This window comes from Cricetulus griseus, chromosome 3 (assembly GCF_003668045.3).
Source record: "Cricetulus griseus strain 17A/GY chromosome 3, alternate assembly CriGri-PICRH-1.0, whole genome shotgun sequence".
Taxonomy (NCBI): domain Eukaryota; kingdom Metazoa; phylum Chordata; class Mammalia; order Rodentia; family Cricetidae; genus Cricetulus; species Cricetulus griseus.
The window spans coordinates 86,936,793-86,957,523 of NC_048596.1; the positions used below are offsets into that span (position 1 = coordinate 86,936,793).

General features: G+C 43.3%; 2 long non-coding RNA genes across 4 annotated transcripts; both read left to right on the forward strand.

Moving 5' to 3' along the window:
* The first annotated feature begins 855 nt into the window (after window positions 1-855).
* LOC107977405 lies at window positions 856-5,714 on the forward strand. 2 transcript variants are annotated; one of them, XR_003484310.2, is made up of 3 exons: window positions 856-978; window positions 2,240-2,477; window positions 3,212-5,714. It is a non-coding gene; the product is annotated as an uncharacterized LOC107977405 (long non-coding RNA). The 2 variants fall into 2 exon arrangements; XR_003484309.2 differs by having other exon boundaries at window positions 4,390-5,714.
* Window positions 5,715-6,295: 581 nt separating this feature from the next.
* LOC107977406 lies at window positions 6,296-19,812 on the forward strand. 2 transcript variants are annotated; one of them, XR_003484308.2, is made up of 3 exons: window positions 6,296-6,355; window positions 10,575-10,755; window positions 18,980-19,812. It is a non-coding gene; the product is annotated as an uncharacterized LOC107977406 (long non-coding RNA). The 2 variants fall into 2 exon arrangements; XR_003484307.2 differs by lacking the exon at window positions 10,575-10,755 and having other exon boundaries at window positions 6,298-6,355.
* The last annotated feature ends 919 nt before the right edge of the window (window positions 19,813-20,731 follow it).

Genomic DNA, 20,731 nt, shown 5'->3' on the forward strand with positions numbered 1-20,731 from the left:
AACATCCCCTTTTCTCTCTTCCTCCTGATATGTTTGTTTGGAGAAAATGATATGTTGAGCTGCAGAGTAAAGTGTTTTACAGACAAGTGTGAGTACCTTACTTCCACCAAAGCACCCATATAATTAAAGCTGCCCTTGGTGGCCCATGCTTGTAATTCCAGGAGTTGGGAGAGGGAGACTGGCAAATAGATCCCTTGGGCTTGATAACTATTCAGCCTGATGTGCTCATTGAGCTCCTTGGTGAGAGACCCTGTCTCCAAAACCAAGATGAATGGATCTTGAAAACAAACAGTGGAGATTGACTTGTGGCCTACACGCACACATGCATGCATGCATGCACACATGGAAAGCACGCGCACATCATATATCTGCAAGTCAGAAGCTCAACACCCATGAGTCTATCAGTCTCTTTAGATTTACTGTCCTAGCCATGTACTGATTCTTACCCACCTTCAAAGGACATGTCCTCACCAAGGCAAACAAATGAGATATGAACAGTGCATGCATTCATGTCTGTTCTCTTCCAGCTCAGTTACCCCTCCAGTATTTCTATTTCACTTCGTCTTTTCTGACTCCACCGGGTGGAAGGTAAATTGGTCAACCCAGTGCAGAGATGCCAGATGGAAGAGGAAGCCTGATCTTTCTCAAAATTAAATGCAGATCCTGAAGCTGGAAATAAAAGCTACAAGAGTCTAAATACCAAGTTATTAATCATTCACAAGTCACATCCTTCCTGTGGTTTTTGTCCCAGACACAAACAGAGCCCAGGGTTCCAGTACACTGACTGCATCCTTGGTTTCAACAATAATTTTCAAAGGCTTGAGCAATCACTCCTGAAAGAGAGGAGTTGGGATGCTGATTAAGTTGCCTCAGCTAGGGAGGAGCTAGAATCTTGCCAAAAGGTTTTCAAGGCTGATAGGCATTTAAAAGTGAAAGCAGAGTAGAGTCTGCTTGGGATTCATGAGCGGAGCTATGAAGGTATGTAATTATGACTGAAACGGAAATATAATTTTATCATTTGGGAATCGTGTTCTCCGCTCCACTTTCTATCATCACCGCTATATATAGACATACTCATAAGGGAGATTCCTTGGGTAGAAGGCAAGTGAGAAAAATCATGCTTTTCCTTCCTTCAGTAACTGATAGTACTATTCAAACCCGAATAGATATTCACTTATCTGATGGCGATGAAAAATTCACAGATATTGCATGGTTTTGTCACATAATGAAAGGGTTTCTTTTTCTTTTTCATTTTTAAAAAAAATTATTGTATTGTTTTTCATGTGTGTGTGTGTGTGTGTGTGTGTGTGTGTGTGTGTGTGTATGCGTGCGCGTGTGTATGTGTGTCTGAGTGGATGCCATATGTGTGCAGGGGCATTCAAAAGCCAGAAGAGGATGTCAGATCCCCTGGGATCAGCGTTATAGGTGATGGGTAGATGTGTGCTGGGAACCAAACTGCTCTCCAAGAGCAATATTTGCTTTTAACCACTGACCTTTTCTTTCTTTCTTTCTTTCTTTCTTTCTTTCTTTCTTTCTTTCTTCCTTCCTTCCTTCCTTCCTTCCTTCCTTTCTTTCTTTCTTTCTTTCTTTCTTTCTTTCCCTTTTTCTTTTTAAGTTGTTTCTTTCTTTTCACTTCTGCTTTTGTTACTGTCTTAGTTAGGGTTTCTATCGCTGTGAAGAGCCACCATGACCACATTATTATAAGGAAAACATTTAACTGGGTGTCTTACAGTTTCAGAGGGTTAGCCCATTATCATGACGGTGGGACATGGTGGCATGCAGGCAGACATGGTGGTAGAGAAGGAGCTGAGAATTCTACATCTTGTAGGCAACAGAAATGAACCGAGACACTGGATGTGGCTTGAGCATATATGAGGCTTCAAAGCCTGCCTCCACAGTGACACACTTCCTCCAACAAGGCCACACCCACTCCAACAAAGCCACACCTCCTAATAGTACAACTTCCTTTGGGAGCCACTTTCTTTCAAACCACCACAGTTACTGAGTCTTACTAATGTAACCCAGGCAAGGCTGGAACTCTCTATGTAGCTCATCTTGGCTTCAAACTTCTGAGGCTGCTTCCTTGGCCTTCCCAGTGTGGAGCTGTATGTATATCACCATGCTTGGCCGGAGATGGTATTTGTGTCAGCATCTTATATGAGATATTGCAGCCATCCCATGCGGTCGGAACTCTTTTTAATTTTGCTATTATTCTTATTGTGATGGTTATATTTTGCAGATGAAAGAAATAAGACATAGAAAAATGAAGGAAGTTCCCTGGCATTGCACACTTGGTATAGATGATGACACTAAGATTTAAACTCTGACTCCAGAATTCTTATCTCCATGATTCTATTCTGTCTCACCAGTAGATTGACAGATGTCAGTCTTGCTCCATATGCTTCCATGTTAAGAGCTGAGCATACCAGGACATTGAAAAGAAAGATTATTTCACACAGTATCATATCACCTACTTAGTAAGTATCATTTTCTTAACCTTATACTTGTATTCTTGTACCCTTTTAGGCAAGGCAGAATCCTTAGCCAGCCATATGCCTCAGGGACTTTGCACATGTCTTCTCTTGCCTGGAATCCCCTGTCCTCCGATCTTCCATGCTACTTAGCTACCACCTACTCAACCTTAAAATATCATCTCCCAGTGCAGTTTCTCCTGAATGCTTCCCCTCACCCTGCTCACATGCATTCTCTTACCCTCCTACACATTTTCCTTTGTAGCAACTTGCAATTTGCAATTAAATGTGTAATTAGTTAGTTATTAAATGTGGACTTTCCTGCTAGGCTATAGGTTCCATGAGGATTGGGCTCATGCCTATGTTTTTCAATATTAGCAGAGAACCCGTCAGTGTTAACCTAGTTAAGTTAGAACAGCCAATGAGCTACTGAAGGAGCCATCAGCCAGGCCTTTGTGTCTCCTGTCTTGTGGCATTGTCATACACAAGCATGCATGGATGGGGGAGGTGGGAGGAGGTAGAAGTAGAGGAAACTGATTAGGGAGCTTCTTACCAAGGTGGAAGGGGGATGGGATGAGGGTGGGGGGTGTGAGCTAACATTTCAGATGGAGACCTCAAGGACAGAGCACGGAGCCAGGCCAGCAAAGTCTGCTGAGTCAGTTGCCATTTTACACAGTCAGAAAATAAAATAAGCAAACAGTAAAACAGCCTAAGTTGCTATTTTTTCTTTCATCCAAAAGCTCTTAACACAGAAACTGTCCTTTGGGGCCCAAAGACAAATGGAATTGCTTAGCCTGAAGATGGTTGCTTTCACAGACTGATGAAAACCATAAAAGCTAAGATACAAAATGTGACCTGTGCCTTTGATCCAGATACCATTCTTTACTGGGAAGAACAGGAAAAGAGCTGTGGATTTCTGAGAATGGGCGCTGCAGTATCTCCTTTGTCTCTGCCTCGTATTGCCCTCCTCTCAATGAGAAGGGTTAGATGGCAAAGCTTCTCAGCTTAGTCACAAAGAGTCTCTATAAAACCAGTCCTTCATTTTTTAAGCTCAAAATCAATGGAAGAAATCACATGAAGATCAATACTTTCAACTCCATAAAAATTAAAAACAACTCTATGTCAAAATTTCATACAACCCAAATTAAAGGCAAACAGTAAACAGAGAAAAATATTTGCTACAGTTATGAGGGTGAAATCCAATTTGGGTCAGTTCAACACATGTCTGCTGTGCACCCTCAGGTAATGAGAATTGTTAAGTATTGTCAAGGGTGGAGATCTGACAACCTCAGGAGACACTTTTCTTAGAGTTCTGCTGAGGGCAGGGGACAGACCTGCCTAATGAGATGGGTGTGCACAGTGTAGAAGTATCCCAGAAGAGAGACAAGACTTGAGGCTGTGATAGGATCTGAATCTGAACTGTCCCCTGCAGTTTCTTATTTGAAATGATTATTCCCAGCCAGGAGCACTATTTTGAAACCACATGGAACCTTTAGGGACCAGCAGAAGTTGGGCATCACGGGCAGGACTTTGAGGGCTGTAGACCAACCCTTGTTCCCAAGGGTTCATTCTGCTTTCTGGTGTGTCATGATGTGAACAGCCTTCCGTGCTTCAAAATACAGAAACCCTTAAAAATATTAGTCAAAGTATTTTCTCCATGTGCTATTTACTTTTTCTCAACTTGACACACACTGGGGTCTTCAGGGAGGAGGGAGCCTCAACTGAGCAAGTGTCTCCATCAGATTGACTTGTGGGCAAGTCTGTAGGGACATTTTCTTGATTGATGTAGAAGGACCCAGCCCACTCTGAGTGGTGCTACCCCTGGGCAGGTGGTCCTGGGATGTATAAAAGGGGTATCTAAACATGAGCCTGAAGAGAAAGTTAATAATCAAAATTTCCCCATTGGCCTCTGCTTCAGTTCCTGCCTCCAGGATCTTGCCTTGACTTCCTGCCCTGACTTCCCTTCATGCTGGACTGTAAGTTTTAAGATGAAATAAACTCTTTCCTCCCACAGTTTCTTTTAATCATGGTATTTATTGCAGCCTACTAAGATGCCCATTTACCTGTTTCTACTGAGTATTTTGCTCATAGAAGTACAAAAGCATCTCACACTGTTAAGTCTGGAGTTCAGAAAAAGCTCCCAGAAGTTATACTTTGTACTAATAAAAGTTGAGTAGGAATTATCCAAGGGAAGAAGGACACTTGAAACCATGACTAGAGCATTTTGGTGTGGATTGGTTGATGGAGACAATCGGTTATTCAGAGTTCTAAAACATGCAGTATTGGGAGTGTTGAAGATGGGAACACTCAACTAAACAGGATTAATTTGTTAAAAGCTTCCACTCTGCCCTGTATTCTGATGGGCATTCATCAGACTCCAAAAGGGAGAGGTATGAAGCACATCTTGTCAACTTGTGAGGACTGGGTAGATGGCTTAATGCCTGTCAACTGGTGAGTGAAAGGTACTTAGGGCTTTGAAATGACTTTTAGTCATGATATTACTGCTTTAGCTGATTCACAGCTTCACATATACAAGTTGCTATGGTCTAGCACAAGAGAGTGTGTTGTTTGCATAGTGTCAGGGTTATTTCCCATAGGCATAGGCGAATGGGTGTACCTAGCTCCAATGCTGGTTAGTGCAAGGGAAAACATTATACTGGTGTTTGTGCAAGATTGTCTTGCTTCCACACTTGTCATCAAGTACATCATCTAACCCCATCACAGCATTCTTGAGTGAATGAATTAGAATTTAAAAATGTACTTGGGCAAAGGGATTATTGTTATTTTGGGATTACCCAGTACACAGACTGAGCAGCCTCTCAAATAGCCATGTCAAGGTTGTCCACATTATAGGAGAAAGGTAATATTCTTAGGAGTTGAGATCGAAGAAGGACAATCTAAAGAGACAGAAAGGAATCCTTTTCCCCAAGTGCAAAGAACAAATGTTGGGTCACTAGTTACTTTTCCTGTTGCTGTAACAAAATACCTTAGGCTTTACTTTGACTTGCGGTTTAAAGGTGCAGTCCACCATGGTGAAGGACATGACAGCCGAAACATGAGGCAGGGGCTCACATTGCATCCAAGTCAGGAAGCAGAGAGAGATGGATGCTGGTGCTTGGGGGCCCACATTAATGCTGGGTCTTTGTTGTACAATATCAGTTGAAGATGTGTTACATTCGTTTATGCTGTGGAACGTTTGTTTGATGATGCAAAAATGTGTTCATTCTTTTATGTTGTATTCATTTAATTCTGTGAGGCTGTGCTACTTTGCCTGTCTAAAGTACCGGATTGGTCTAATAAAGACCTGAACAGCCAATAGATAGGAAGGAGGGAGAAACAAGAGAAAAAGAGAAGAGGAGGTGATGGGGGAAATACTTCTGTGTATGTTTATAAATAAAGAACTTGCTTGGCCAATGAAACAGCAGGTTAGGCTGGACTAGGAGTCAAAGAGGATTCTGGGAAATGTAGTAGAGAAGTGGTGTTCCAGACAGGAAGTGACATAGCAAGGAGAAGACATATTTAAGAAGAGGAAAAAGGAAGTGTCGCCCTCTTTTCCCTCGGCTCCTGCTCCAGCAGCACGAAGTGATTCACCAGTAAGGAGGGACGCCAATAAGGCGTCCGATAAGATAAGTCCCATAAAATATATAGATGTATGGTATTTGAGACTGAGCTAACAAATGAGAATCCTAGTCATTGGCCAAGCAGCATTGTAACTAATACAAGTCTCTCTGTGTATTCATTTGGGCCTAACTCGGGCAGGCGGCTGGCGTAAAGCTTACACATGGCGGTGGGGCTCAAGGAGGAGCCAGAAAAGGAAGACAGGAGGACTCCAGGGGCCAGCCACCCAGTTACACAGCAAGCTATGGAATAAGAAGTAAAAAAAGGTAAAAGCCCAGAGGCAAAGGATATATGGGATAATTTAATTTACGAAAAGCTGGCTAGAAATGCACCAAGTGAAGGCTGGGCATTCATAAGAAAGGATAAGTCTCCGTGTATTTATTTGGGAACTGGGTGGCAGGCCCCCAAAGAGCAAAAAGAAAAAAAAGAAACAACAGGTCTCCCCACCTCAGTAAAGCCTTCCAGATATATCCAGAGGTATATCTTCCAGTTGGTTCAAATCCAGAGAAGTTGACAATCACAATTAACCATCACACTTGGTAAAGCAACATGGGACTCTCCAGGAAGACAGAGAGATAGAAGTGGTCATTATCCCTGGTTCCAGGCACAGAGCCCCCAAACTTTGGAATTTCTCATGCCAGTAATAACAGCCAACAGACTCCTTCCAAAACACCCCCTGTGTCTCTGCTGACAAGGGGCATCAGGTTGGGGGCCCTTAGATACTTTCTGGACAGTGATAGTTATGGGAAAGTCCACACTGCCAAACATATGATTGGAGGACATGGACTCTCAGTGCTGCCTTATACCTCCTACCTCACAAGGCAGGAGAGAGGTTGCAGATTGCTTCACAAAAGCTGCCAACAGAAGTTCAGGGCCTTGAGGTTGCTCAGTGCAGAGGTGGAAGCTTGGTGCTCCTCCCCAGCCTTGCCCTGAGCATCTCTTCCACTTGGTTGTTCTAAGCTGTATCCTTCATAGGAATCCAACAACAGACACAGGGCTCTCAAGAGTTATGTGAGGCCTTCTAGTGAGGTAGTTTCTCAACCTATGGGTCGCAACCCCTTTGAAGGATGGGATGACCCTGTCTTTCACAGGGGTCACATACCAGATATCCAGTATATCAGACATATATGATTTATAACAGTAGAAAAATTCCAGTTATGAAGTAGCAACAAAAACAATTTTATGGTTGGGGTCACCACAACATGAGGAACTGTTTTAAAGGGCCACAGCACTAGGAAAGTTAAGGACCACTGTTCTTTCTTTTACCTTCATACCCATCCTCTGCCCTTGCAACACTCCCCCCCAAATAAAATATAAAATTTAAGAGTTAAAAAAAAAGAAAAACCTTGTGGATGCTGTGGACACTGTAGTGTGAAACAGTGAGTCATGCAGTAAACCCTTTTATCTATTATCTTTACTTGTAAATGCTCATTGCAAAGCGTCATTGGTCTAGTTTGAGGCCTCTCACTATCAATACTGGGCCCTCACTGGAACTCCTCTTGGATATCCAGTTATTGCCCTGTGTTGTGGAGATCCTGCAGCTTTGGAACTGCAGGACGGCCCCTTCAGTGCTCCAGCAGATCATAGATGGGGTGGATATTGCGATGGGCCAACTCATGGCCCTGGTTCTGGGCCTGGGTGGTTGCAGGGTTGGTCAGCCTGCCAGCTCTCACCCATCCTCACCACCAGGGTGAGCTCTCCAGCATTGCCCCAGTTAGTTCACCCTATGCAGCAAGGAACAATGGGCAGAGCTGATTCTCCTGCTCTCATGCCCTCAGGGCCAGCTCACCTGCAATTAATCCCCTACCTCCTGAAAGGTTTGGGCCCTGTGTCGCAAGGCCACATCACAGCTAAGTCACTCATTACAGGGCTGCATAGGGACACCACGTATGCTTGAGCTCCCCCTTTTGAAGCCTGTGCCCACATCCCTCAGCTCTCTGTTTCTGGTGGTCGACCACTAATTCTTCTCTCTTACTTTCTGCTCTGATCTGTTCTTCCATTTCTCTCTCTCCGGAATAAAACTCTATGGTTAATGTACTCTATGGTTTGTGTTCCATCTCGCAACTTTCTAATTTTTAAGATTAAACAAAAGGACAACACCTCACACCCCACCCTATCAACAGGACAGCTCTACTGTCCTGCCAAGGTGAGGTACAGTGGGTGCTGCAGCAGGTAATGAGGAGGGTCAGCTCCCTTGCCTGCCACAGGTGGCAAGGAGTGAGGGAAGGAAGGGCATCTTTTCCTTATCCTTACCACCACTGGGCAAATGAAGGGGGTGGGGCCAGCTTTTCCATTCTTACTCAGGGCTGCTCACCTGAACCCTTGCCAGCAGGGTCAGCTCTACTGTGCATCCCAGGTAAGGTGCAGGGCCAGTTCTCCAAGTGTTGCAGCCGGTGAGGGGTAGGAGCCAATTCCATTCTCTTGGACATCCCTATCCTCTTGGCCTTTGGTGGTAACAGGAGCCATTAACGTCAACACAAACCAACGCTGCAGCAGGGCCACAAACCCAGACATGGGCTTTCACAGAAGTCCAGGCCCAAACAGCGCCATGGCCCTGGGTGGCAAGCACCTACCTCAGCCTGCTCCTCACTGCTTTCATCTCTTCAGATCTGCCCTTTCCACAAGACATGAACCATTCTTTCTCTCTCTCCATACTCACCATATATTGGCTCACCATAATAGTACCTGACTGCCCGGTGATGGGCAAGGCCATTGACTCCTCCTCCCGCTCATTTGTAATGGAGAACCACTGTTCCAGTGAATTATCATGACCTCTAATACAGAGTTGGGAGTGGGGTGAAAAGTACATGTAGAGGCTGGGGAGATAGCTCTGAGGTTAAGAGCACTTGCTGCTCTTGCACGGGACATGGGTTCAACTCCCAGAACCCACATGTGGCTCACAGCCATCTGTAACTCCAGTTCCAGCAGGAACACCTCCTCCTGACCTCCCAGGCACCAGGCACACACATGGCACACACACACAGGTGCAAACAAAACACTCAGAAACATAAAATGAAATTAATCTAAAAAAAAATTTAGGAAGCTGTGGAAACCCAGGACCCCTGTCTGGTGTCTAGAGCAGTCTTGTAGGATGGAGCACTTACCTGAGGGGATGGAACTAACTCTGGGTAGTTAGTGTGGGAACTGACTTGAGATGTTGGACACCTTGTTCAGCCGGTGCTGCAGAAGTGGAGAATTGTTGATGTTGGAAGAGACAGTGCACAGTGGGAACCAGGGAGAACAACTGCTCTTTACATTGCTCTTTTCTCTTAGGACAGCTGAGAACTCTTTCTGATTTACCAGCAAACCATTTTCTTGCCTTTTGGACGTAAGCTTTAGAGCCACCACAAGAAGCTCTGCAAATAGTGCTTAGAACTAACGGTTTAAACAGCAAAGGGAAACATGGCCTTTGCCAGGTGACCTCCTTACTGAGGACGCTGTGGAGCTGTGACATCATAGGTACATCAATGGAGAAACAAGGGGAGTAGCACTGTCCATGCTACTGTCATACGGACACCAAGAACAAACTGTCCCTTCCCTCAAATAGGTTCCAGGAAGGTGACCTTAAGGAAAACAAATTGACATTTGGCCTGCTTTTTGTGTCACTGAGAAAATACACCATATGGAAACCAAAGAGAGGCCTTACTGCTTAAAAACAAGTTATTCTAATTCCCTGCATATTTTATGCAGGGAAAGGAACTAAATTAAAACGAGTAAGAATAGCCTACAAGATCCTTAATTGATAAGGGAAGAGGCACTCATTTAGTTAGTGGTTGTCTTGATAATACCTGCTGGACAGGCTATAATCTAAAGAACCCTGGGGATCAAGACAGAAAGAACCCAAGAAATAAGGCAGCAATATAGAAGAATTCCATAAATTAAATCATAGTTTGAAAGGATGAAGTCATGTTAACGCTCATTACCATATTTTAATTTCATGGTGATTAAAATTATAATGTAGCATGTATTGCCACTTAATTGATCTGCCAACACCAAGTATTTGCAAGTTTCTTTTTGTTCTCTGAAGTCATAAACTATCTACTCTCTGCTGCATAATTCCAGGGGTAATTTTAAAACATAAATATTTCTCTTTATTAAAATTCTCAGGAATTAGAACCTCAATCGCTATTTATTTATATCTGCTTTGGCATGAGGCCAGGACATTCATTTTCTTACATTTTGAATTCTACAAAATTAAAGTGCTAAAAAAACATTATCTATTAATCTTCATGCTTCCTTTCATGACAGTTTTATGGTTTAACCAGAATGTTTGAGGTCTCGGGTAGAACAAGTTAAACACAGTCCCTTGACAACTGGGTACTTTTCTTTGATTGGAAGCCTCTCCTTATTGAAGATGGAGAACCATGCTACTGTCAAGCCATGGCCAGTAGCTGGCCAAGGGTGAGCTTCCCCCTGCTGACACCAGTCCCCAAATATCATTAGCAGACTCACTCATGTCCCCTTATTTCACACTTACTTCCTTAGATACTATCCCTACACTGTCCTTAAGATGACCCCTTTTGGAATTGTCCCTGACCCTTCAGAATCCAGACCCTCCAGTCTGAATGACTTTAGCTTTCATCAGGTGCCTTGGTGCCCAGCCACCCTGGCTGCGATGGAATAAATGGGACACATATGTCACTTGGAACCTCATGAGTCTCTTCAGGTAAGAATTAATTTGGCAAATTGCAAAACCTTTCAGGGACAATACTTTCCTAATGACTCCTGCCTCCTTTGACATCCCATTGCCCTGATTAATGGTCATTCAAATTGGCCACCTGGCATAGCTCACTGTCAAAATCAAAAAGGATATGGCTTCAGAAGGCACTTTCCTTTGTGTAGTGAACACCCCCTCTCTGTGTGTCTGCTTCCCTTCCCCCTTCTCCATAGTTACAAGCACGGATAGTACCTGAATCCTAACGAGTTAGTGACCCTGCTCTGCACTTACACTTCAGACTTTAAATTAAACACATGTTGCAACTAGATCCTTGGATTTGTTCAAACTGTTAGAAGTGAATGATCTGCAGAGGGTTGCTTTATGGAGCCCCTTTTCATGCACTAGCTAAGAGGTTGGGGGTAGGGACAAAGAAACAGCTTATTTTAAAAACATTATTACAAATTATGAGCAAAGAAATCTAATTCCTATGCTAAACCTCCGTGTGGGTTTGATCATTTTTTTGAATCCGGCTCTTATGTAACTTACTATTGAACACACATGAAGCTCACATACGAGAATACCACCACAGCCAAGAATAGTTGACTGCAGGGAACAGAAGCATACTCAGAATGACACCACCTTAGGGAGAACTTGCAAGCAGCAGACAAGAGGTGGGAAGGGAACTCAGAGAGCCAGTTTCAAAGGGCAAGGGACTGCATAGTCCCCCCAGTTCTTCCTCTGTGGGCCAGCTCCACTGGCAGAGCCCAAATTCCCGTGCCACCTGGTCGGTTCCAATGTCTCAGATGAACTAACCCATCCTCTTAGTCTTTAAGTTCAGGCTGAGACACAAAGAGAATGAACTCTCCAGAAAAGCCTTCAAGATGGTGACGATGGCATAATATATGATTATTCACCCAGCCTCTGAAATCTGAGTGCCCAGGTTCAAATTCCAGCCTTACTACCCCATAACTGTGTAAATCTGGGCTGGTTACTTTTCTCTTCATGCCTAACTTCCTCATCAGCAGAACTGAAGCAAGAGATTCGCTCTGGTTCAACACTAAGTTTGAACAAGATTAAGAGGTGGAGGGCGAGAGGATGAAAGAAAGAAAGCTGGCTTCCTGAGTAGTTCATTGGGAGCCAAAACATAGCTTTTACATCTCCATGTGTTCTCGGATCTTCTGACAACCAGGAGAATCTTCACAGGGCCCCTCTACTTCCATCCCCAACCTTCTTGTTGTCCCCTCTTAGCTCATGAGAGTATTGTGACATCATGCAACCTCTTCATTAGTAGGTCCAATCATCCTCAGGATCAAATCATTACACTCGAATTAGACACAAGGGGTTCTCCACACGGCATCCTAGACATACCCTACACACGCATATCTTTTCTCAATGACATTGTTCCTTTAGTGTCCCTATATGTGTGAGTTTTCATTATAGTTCATTTTCTCATTCCAATCCTTGCTCTCTATCTTGACAAAAGTCCATCAGGCATTCATGGTCAACGTGAAATATCTATGTCAAGTTTGAGGCAGGGTCTGAGGTTGTTGCTTGCTTGCTTTTACTATTCAGACATACCTCTGCTGCAGTGCTGTGTCTACAGGCACCCAGTGCGGTACATTCAGCCTTAGCCAAATGCAAGGCAGGACCTCAGGCCCACTTGCCCAAATTTTCATGGCAGGTGTGTCCACAGTGCCTGGTGAATGGTTATGATCAAGAAAGCACAACATATGGGTAGTTTGCAAGGATTATGTCCCAGCCTCTCCAGTTTAACTTGCTCATGTTTAGACACACAAGAAGAAAGTATAAAAAAATGGTTGCTGTGGAAACAAACTTGGAGAGTGGCTTTCTTTCCTCCTTTGTGTAAACGTATGGGTCCTATCTTATGTCTAAGATGTACACAATGGCATTGAAAGTGTAGCACGGCTCCTGAGGTAGTCAGTTCAGCAGACAAGGGAGCATGCCCCCCCACAATTCTACCATATAATATTTCTCCCCCTCTGATGCACAGTTGAGGAGTTAAATATTATTTCTAGTGTTTTCTACAATGGAATTATTGCATTTCAGTGGACTTCTGTCTAGAGATTTAAGATGTTTTTAAATTACATGGCATAACAGTTTCCTAGAGAAACAACCACTCATCTATTATTTTTTTCCACATTTCTTTCAAAAGCCTCCATTCTGTCCCTGCATCTGGAATCAGACCACATGGAAAGCTTCTCTCGAGAATCAATAGAATCAATAGAAAAACCTTTCTTCCCATGGACTCCCACAGGAATGAAAAGCAATAGCAAAAAAACATCACATTTTGTGACGTTTTGTGACACTTCTTGCAGAGTGAGCCTTTAACCACCTTTTTGCCTGACTGGTTCCTCCTGAAAAGAACATGTGGGAATTGTTAATACTTCCTTGCTTGACAGACATGAAATGCCAATATTTGCATGCATTAAAAATCCCCCTGGCCTGTCTGACCTCTGGGCTCCTAAAACTCGTTTTTTATCATGTTGGTTTTGGATATTAATGCAAAATCATCCCAAATACCCTAGCTTCAAAAACCATGAACAGAAATGGAGCCGCTCTTTTTAGCTCTTTTAGTGTGGGATATCATGTAAGAGAACTCAGAAGGCTTAAAGAGGTAGCACTCAACCGTTCTTCACATGCTCACATGCATGTCACTCATGTAATAAATGTGACCCACATGTATCTGGTGTGCAAGGATCCCAAAAGTCACCCTAAAGGGTCTCCTATGGCTTAGAGCAAGGACACACCCGTAGCGGTTTATCCTTTGGACTCCATAGGAAACCAAACAGTCTAAGTTCAATGCAGAAGTTTGTTAAATGATAAGTTAGCATGTAGATACAATGTAGAATTCCTTGGCTTCCTTGGAGTTCTGGCTCCATAAATTTGTATGCTCCACACTAGCCGTGTGTGTGTGTGTGTGTGTGTGTGTGTGTGTGTGTGTGTGTGTGTGTGTGTGTGTTATGACAGAAGCAGAGAGCAAGAGAAAGGGGACAGAGAGCGAGGGAGGGAGAGAGACAGAGACAGAGAGACATAGACAAAGAGGGAGAAAGTTCATTTTTGACCCATGAGTTTCAGGTCTATGTATTGGACACTTGTCTCCTGAATATTTTACACTCACTTGAAAATCAATTTATGCAAAAATAAACTCACCTTTGACCTTTCCTAGTTAGCTTTTAGCTCAGTGCCTAAGCTGGAATCTTGAACATCTGGGGCTTCCTTCTCACGTTTGCTCACCTCAGTCCCTATCAGTCACGAAGCCCTGTTGCTTCTATCTCCAAAGGCAGCTGGGACCCGCGTGTTTTTCTCCAGCTCCCCCCTCACTTCATAAAGCCCACTACTCTCACTATCTGGGCTGCAGCAGCAGTGGCTTCTGCCAGGCTGCCTGACTCCAGCCTTACCCTTCAATTCAGCCTTTCCTGAAGCCAGAGTTTTCCCTCTACAGCTTATGTCTTCTGACATGGTTGATGTTGACTCTCAACTTGACAGAATATAAAACCACTAGGGGATGACCCTTGAGTATGTCTATGAAGGGATTTAGATTAGGTTCACAGAAGTGGGGAGACCCACTCTAAATGTGGGTACATCATCCCAGTGCTAGGGTCCCAGTCTAAATGAAGGGGGAAAGGGAGCCGAGCAGCAGCGCTCACGATCCCTGCTCCCTGACGGTGACTGTGTGACCACCCACCTCATTTTTACCATCATTCCTTCCTGACTATAATGGACTGCACCTTCAAAATGTGAGCAGAATCTGTTGGGTGTTTTATCATATCAACAAAACAAGTATCTACATTTTCTCTCCTTGGAACCATTTTATGGTCCTCCAATTCCCATCTAGACCATTTCCAAGCTACTTCAGCCCATTTGATTCTCTCTCAGACACATCCAGTCTCTTTCTTCATGCTTTCCCTCACATCCTGCACTCCGGCTATGCTGAGCCCTGTTTCTCGTGTCTGCAGGTCTCTGTGCAGGATCTTGCAGACAGACACAAGCCCGAGAGCTACTGAACTCTGAATAGAGACAATGCCAGGCTTCTCAGATGACGCCTCTGTAGTGTGAACTGCTGTCAGTCACTCTCCCTTGGCACCAGGCCCAAACCCTGTGAGCATCTTCCCTTGGATGTTTGACAGGTGTGATGGTTTATTTTGACTGTCCACTTGACAGGATCTAGAATCACCGTGGAGACAAATCTCTGGATATGTGTGTTAGGGAATATCTAGATGAGGTTAGTTGAGGGTGGAAAGGCAGGATCCTGGACTGCTAATAAGGAGAGAGTAAGCAGAGTGCGGGCATTTGTCGCTGTTTCCTGACTAGGTGCAATGTGACCAGCTGCCTTCTATTCCCAAAGCCATGATGGACTATATCCTCAAAATGTTAGCCAAAATAACCCTTCCCTCCTTCCTTGAACTTCTTTTGTCCTGTGTTTTGTTTCGGGCACAACAAGTGTCTCAGAATTAGCCATGCCCCCAACTTAGGCCATATGCTCATGAAGTTCTTAACACTCAGCACAAGTCACACATTTTATTTGGTTTCCTGTCTGTCTTCCTCATTGGAAATGAGAGTCATTTATACATTTTTGTTTGTTCAATGGTGAATTTCTTAGTGCCTCATACATCCCTGACACAGACAGAATATTCAGTAAACGTTGCTGAATGAATAAACATTTCTATATTGATAGAGTAAATAGAGATTGCACCTTACCCAGAATTCCCCAGGCTGGGGAGCCAAGGTATAGCAGAGAGATCACAGACTTGCCTAGAGCAACATATTTAATCTGTGAGCCATTCTTCTCTCTTGGCAAAATGAAAATAAGACAGATTACAAGGTGGTATGGGTTAATGGCTAGAATTTGCCTTAACTATACTATGACTGGTGCCTAACACACATGGTTTTCTTCCTAGTTCCTGATTCCATGGAAACATTAAAATTTTGATAACGTTATCAAGCTTTATCCAAAGCAGATTTCACATGAAGCAACTAGAGCATTAATATGAAGTGGGAATGAGGTAGAGGTCAAGGGTAAAGAAAACCCACCTCCTCCAAAGGCCCAGGGATCACTATGGAAGAGGGGGTAGAAGGATTGTAAGAGTCAAAGGAAGTGTATGTCTGTAGTGAAACTGTGTTTTCCAGACATATCCATTGCACATATATGAACTCACAGTGGCTGTGACTGCATGCACAAGACCTGCATAACACCAAGCCAGTCAAAATCCCCACGGGTTAGGGAGGGACTCATGAAGCCACATATGCATCTAAGAAGCTACTGGGAATTGATGACTGGCGGAGGAAAGAAAGTCTGTTTTCTCCAGAGATGCCACCCCTGAGAGGCTACCCATGGTCCAGTAGATGATCATTTACCCATGGACACACAGGTCTCAGAGGAGAGAGAAAGAGAGAGAGAGAGAGAGAGAGAGAGAGAGAGAGAGAGAGAGAGAGAGAGAGCATGCAAGTGGAAAAAAGGAATCTGTGCTCTGTAAGGAGCTCATCTTATTCAGAGTGCTTGCTATGCCTATCCCTGAAAGACAGCGGCCCAAGGTATGATCTTTGAAATAATTGGAGATATGGACTCTCCTTGTCACTTATTTCTCCCAAATCACTGCAAAGCATTTATCCAAGGCATTGTTTATTGAGCCTGGAGTATTATGATCCGCCCTCTTTCATAATGCCCAACAGCTGCACCCTTATTCATATGGTCTGTCTGTGCAGCATGGTCGACTGTCTTTTGGTGGGATTGGGGTGGGAAGCAAGTTGACACTGAAGATCTGGATCATGCTAGATGCCCAAAGTTTCTGCTTAAAAGAAATGAAAATGCAGGTCTTTCTCAATGCTTATGATGGTCAGAGCAAAATAAAATACAGTCCCCTTTGTGATATGAACTTGCTCAGGCAACCTATGTAGCTACATTGGAAGGGCACAGGGGTTGTTGGCATTTCCCTGTCTCAAAGGAACTGGGGGTGCTGGACATGGAAGAAAGTACACACCAACCACAGGAGAACTATAGCTGAATACAGTTAATTCAATTCTTCACAGTTGTTTCTTTTGAAGATGAGGTAAATGAAGCACAGAGAAACAAAATCAGGTGTCTCAAAAAGAACCGTGTCCCAGATGCATGCCCTTTGTCCATGAATCCTCACTTCTTGACACTCAGCACAGCTCACATGCTGGATATCTTACCCAGTGTTACCTGGGTGTTTGGCCTACAGTCAAGTGCTGATAAAGAACAGATAAATCACTCGCATCCCAATCTGTCTACTACAGTGTTTCTAAGCCAGGAAAGGCAGGTCCACAGAGGCCAAGGCACTTCAATTTTCAATGAAATCTTAAAGATTTTCTCTACAATCAGATTTAAATGACCATAAGAAGGCCATCACTTCATAACTGAGACAATGCCCACAAAAGTACGCTGCAAATTGTAAAATACTCCTGAAATCCAGGTCAATGGCTGGTTAAATTAGTTCAGCTAAATAAGACGGTATGACCAGATGGATGTGTCAGGATCAAATATCACATTTGGACAGCTACAGAACAGAGCTCAGCAATTCTACCTGCATTGTCAGCTGCTCCATGGACTCTTGTTCCTAGTTTCAAGAATGACAACACATTGTCCATAAAATTGAGCAAGGAAGGTGTACAGGAAAAAATGGTTTGTACATGGGGTTTCTCTAAGGCTTTATTATTACGATGCTAAAAATAAAATTATTGTCAAACACAGGGAGAATAGAGCAAAGAAACGAAAAAACTGAGAATTACCTGTAAAAATATCCTCAGAGGGGCTAGTGGAGTTGTTCAGTGCAAGTAACTTCCTAGCGTGCTTAAGGCACAGGGTTGGATGGCTGGGATAACAAAACAAACCTAACCTTGGAAATAAATACAGCCAGAATGACAGTGCATTGAAAGACTAAATTCAACAAGAACACCCAATGTTTCAAAGCTCTTAGTCAGACTTGCAGGTGTAGACATATTGTTGCAGCTATCTGGGAGGCTGAGGCAGTGTGGTGTAGCCTTATCAGCCATGGTGTCTGGACATACACTGGATTCTCAGGGTGCTCTTTTCCCAACAGGCAGGAGGCTTATGAGTTCAAGGCCTGGCTGGGCAACTTAATGGGACACTGTTGCAGATTTTTCTCAAAATAAAAAGTAAGAAAGAAGTCTCAGGATGTAACTTGGTAGTAGAATGCTTGCCTAGCATGTGCAAGAATTCCCTGGGTTAAATACCTAGCATGTATGCAAACACACACACACACACACACACACACACACACACACACACACACACACACACACACACACACACAGAGGAGTGTGTGCATGCCCACATGCACATATACAAAAATACACACACACACATGCACACACAGGCACAAATACACACATGCTTAAACACATATGTATTCATGCATACATGCACACACACAAAAGCAATATCTTTAAGTAATATTATTTAGTAGCTTCTTGTCCACCAGTACCTTATACATTATTTCTTTACTTAGAATAGAATGAAGTCTTAGAACTGGATTCTTACATAAAGACTACAACTTTCAACATTCCTCATGAAGTTAAGTTTGAGACTTTTAGGAGCATGGGACCAGGTTCTGTTCTCTTGAGAATCACCTGAGAAAACAGACTTTACCACATCTGTGCCATCATTTAAAGTAGTTGATGATTAGGGAAGCATTGACAAAAAAACAGGATATTTACATGATTTCAGAATAAATTACCATGAGATATTTGATTAACTACAAAGAGAAAAGTAGTCATTTACACTAGAGAGGCACTGGACACCAGGCTAACAAAGAATTCAACCGTGATGGGGTAGATGACATCATATTTGTCTTACATGGAGTACGGAGAAGGGCACAACATTGTTCCCGAGATATTCCTACCAAAAATGAATACCTGGAATCTAATCAGAGATACAATAGATAGACCCAAGTTGAGAGACATTCAGAAAAATAAATGGTCTGTGTTTCTAAAAAATGTCAATGCCACAAAGCATTAACGTTTCCTAATTTTGGTCGTAATTGAATTTCTTTCCCCCATTACATTGTCTGAGTGTGCTGCTGGCACAGGGAGACTCACTGGATTCTGTACATTTTCCTGGTATGCCATTATTTTATGTATTAAGAACTAATGTCAAGAGCTTCCAGCTCTAGTTTTAAAAGATATATAATCACATTGTCTGTAAATAACAGTAATTTTGTCTCTTCCTTTCCAGCAATCCCCCTAATTTCTGCCTCACATCTTCCATAGCAGATGTAACTCACAGAGCAGTGGTGTGGAGTCATGGAGGCGGCAGCTCTGCCCTCCTGATGCTGATGGGAATGGTTCTGCTGTTTCACCATGAAGGAAGATATAGGCTCTCCATACGAGGTGCTTCATGTTGAGTAGCCTCCTGTATCTGTCACCTGCCTCGTTGCTGTGACAAAACATCTGATGACAAGCAAACTCAAGAGCAAGTTTTTCCTGGGGGGAAAGAATGGCAGCAGGCACTTGGGCAGCTGGTCACGTTGCACCTGCAGTCCGGAAGCAGGAAGACATGTACAGTGATGTTCAGCTCGCTTTCCATATTTTATTTGTTCCAGGATCCTCATACTCACAAAGTTAGTGCAGGACACCAGAACCTAATGGTACTCATAAGGTGTCATGTTCCTTTAGCTAGCCTAATGAGATGTGACAGCAACTGGGCTTATATTTCTTCTAGAACTTAGTCCTTGAAAAGATGCTGTCATAGTTAGAGTAGCTTCCTGCCACAATTCACCTAATCTAGAAATGCTTGACAAGCATGCCCAGAGGTTTGTCTCCCAGGTGATGCTAGACCCTGTCAAGCTGAAAACCAATATTAGCCATAACACTCCCATCCCTATTTTTCTCTGGATTGCTTTTTTTCAATTGTGCATGAATATTGTATTTTATCTGAATGCTTTTTGTCAACCATTGTTAATTATCATGTGGGTTTTCATATTGAAAAGCTGTCAGTATATTAATAGACTTTTTTTTCTAACACTAATCTGTCCTTGCTTCTCTAGAATAAAACTGGTTTAACTGTGATAGGCTGTTCTCTTTGTGCTTTATTTTGCTGTTATATTTTGCCATTTGAAAGTTCTCTGGTAGGTTTGTATTGTACCAACCTAGTTTAGTTGGAACTATGCTGCAGAATTCTCTTTAAACAGTTCTAGATTAACTGGGTCACAAGAGACAGATGAGTGAGATTAATGTGCATATAAACTGGGAATCCTAATCTAATCCTAGCCTTGGAGAGGCAAAGGCAGGAGGATTGCCACAAATTTGAGCTTAGACTTTTCTCAAATTGATAAAATACACTAGGACTCAACGCCATTCATAGACTGTCCTTGGTCAGCCTGATGTGGTATGACAACACCTATAGCTCTTCTAGATCTTATTGGACAATGCCTTCAGCTTCATTACCTTCTAAGCCAGTTGTGGTTCAGGAAGTATAGCCATTTCCCCACAGAGCCCTCTCCAGGGATACTTGGTGATGACGAGTGATGCAGGTTCCAATCTGTCTTCAGGGCTTACAGTTCTATTGTCACCAATTGCTTCCCATCTTCCTTTCATTACTGCATGCCTTGCTGACTTTAGGCTCCATCCCCCTACAACAGAATCAGTAACCAATGTATGAACTATTCAGACAGCTCCCACAGTTCCCATAGGGACAATTCACATTATACACCCCTATTTTTTGTAGCTCCTACTGGTCTTCCATCTCTGATCAAAGCCAGATGAGAACACTGCTCAGGAGTGAGGTTAATCTAAATATACTCCTTATTCTCTGTTGGTTTCATAACATTTGTTCTGTGATATGCTCAGCTCTACTCTTGCCCTGGGGATAATCTGTTGCACTGGGGTTTACTTGCCCTTTAGCTTATGTTAGGTTTGGTCAGTTTATAAACTGACAGAAGCATAGACTTTCTTCTGCTAGCCTGGACCATGTTGTTCTAGCCACTAC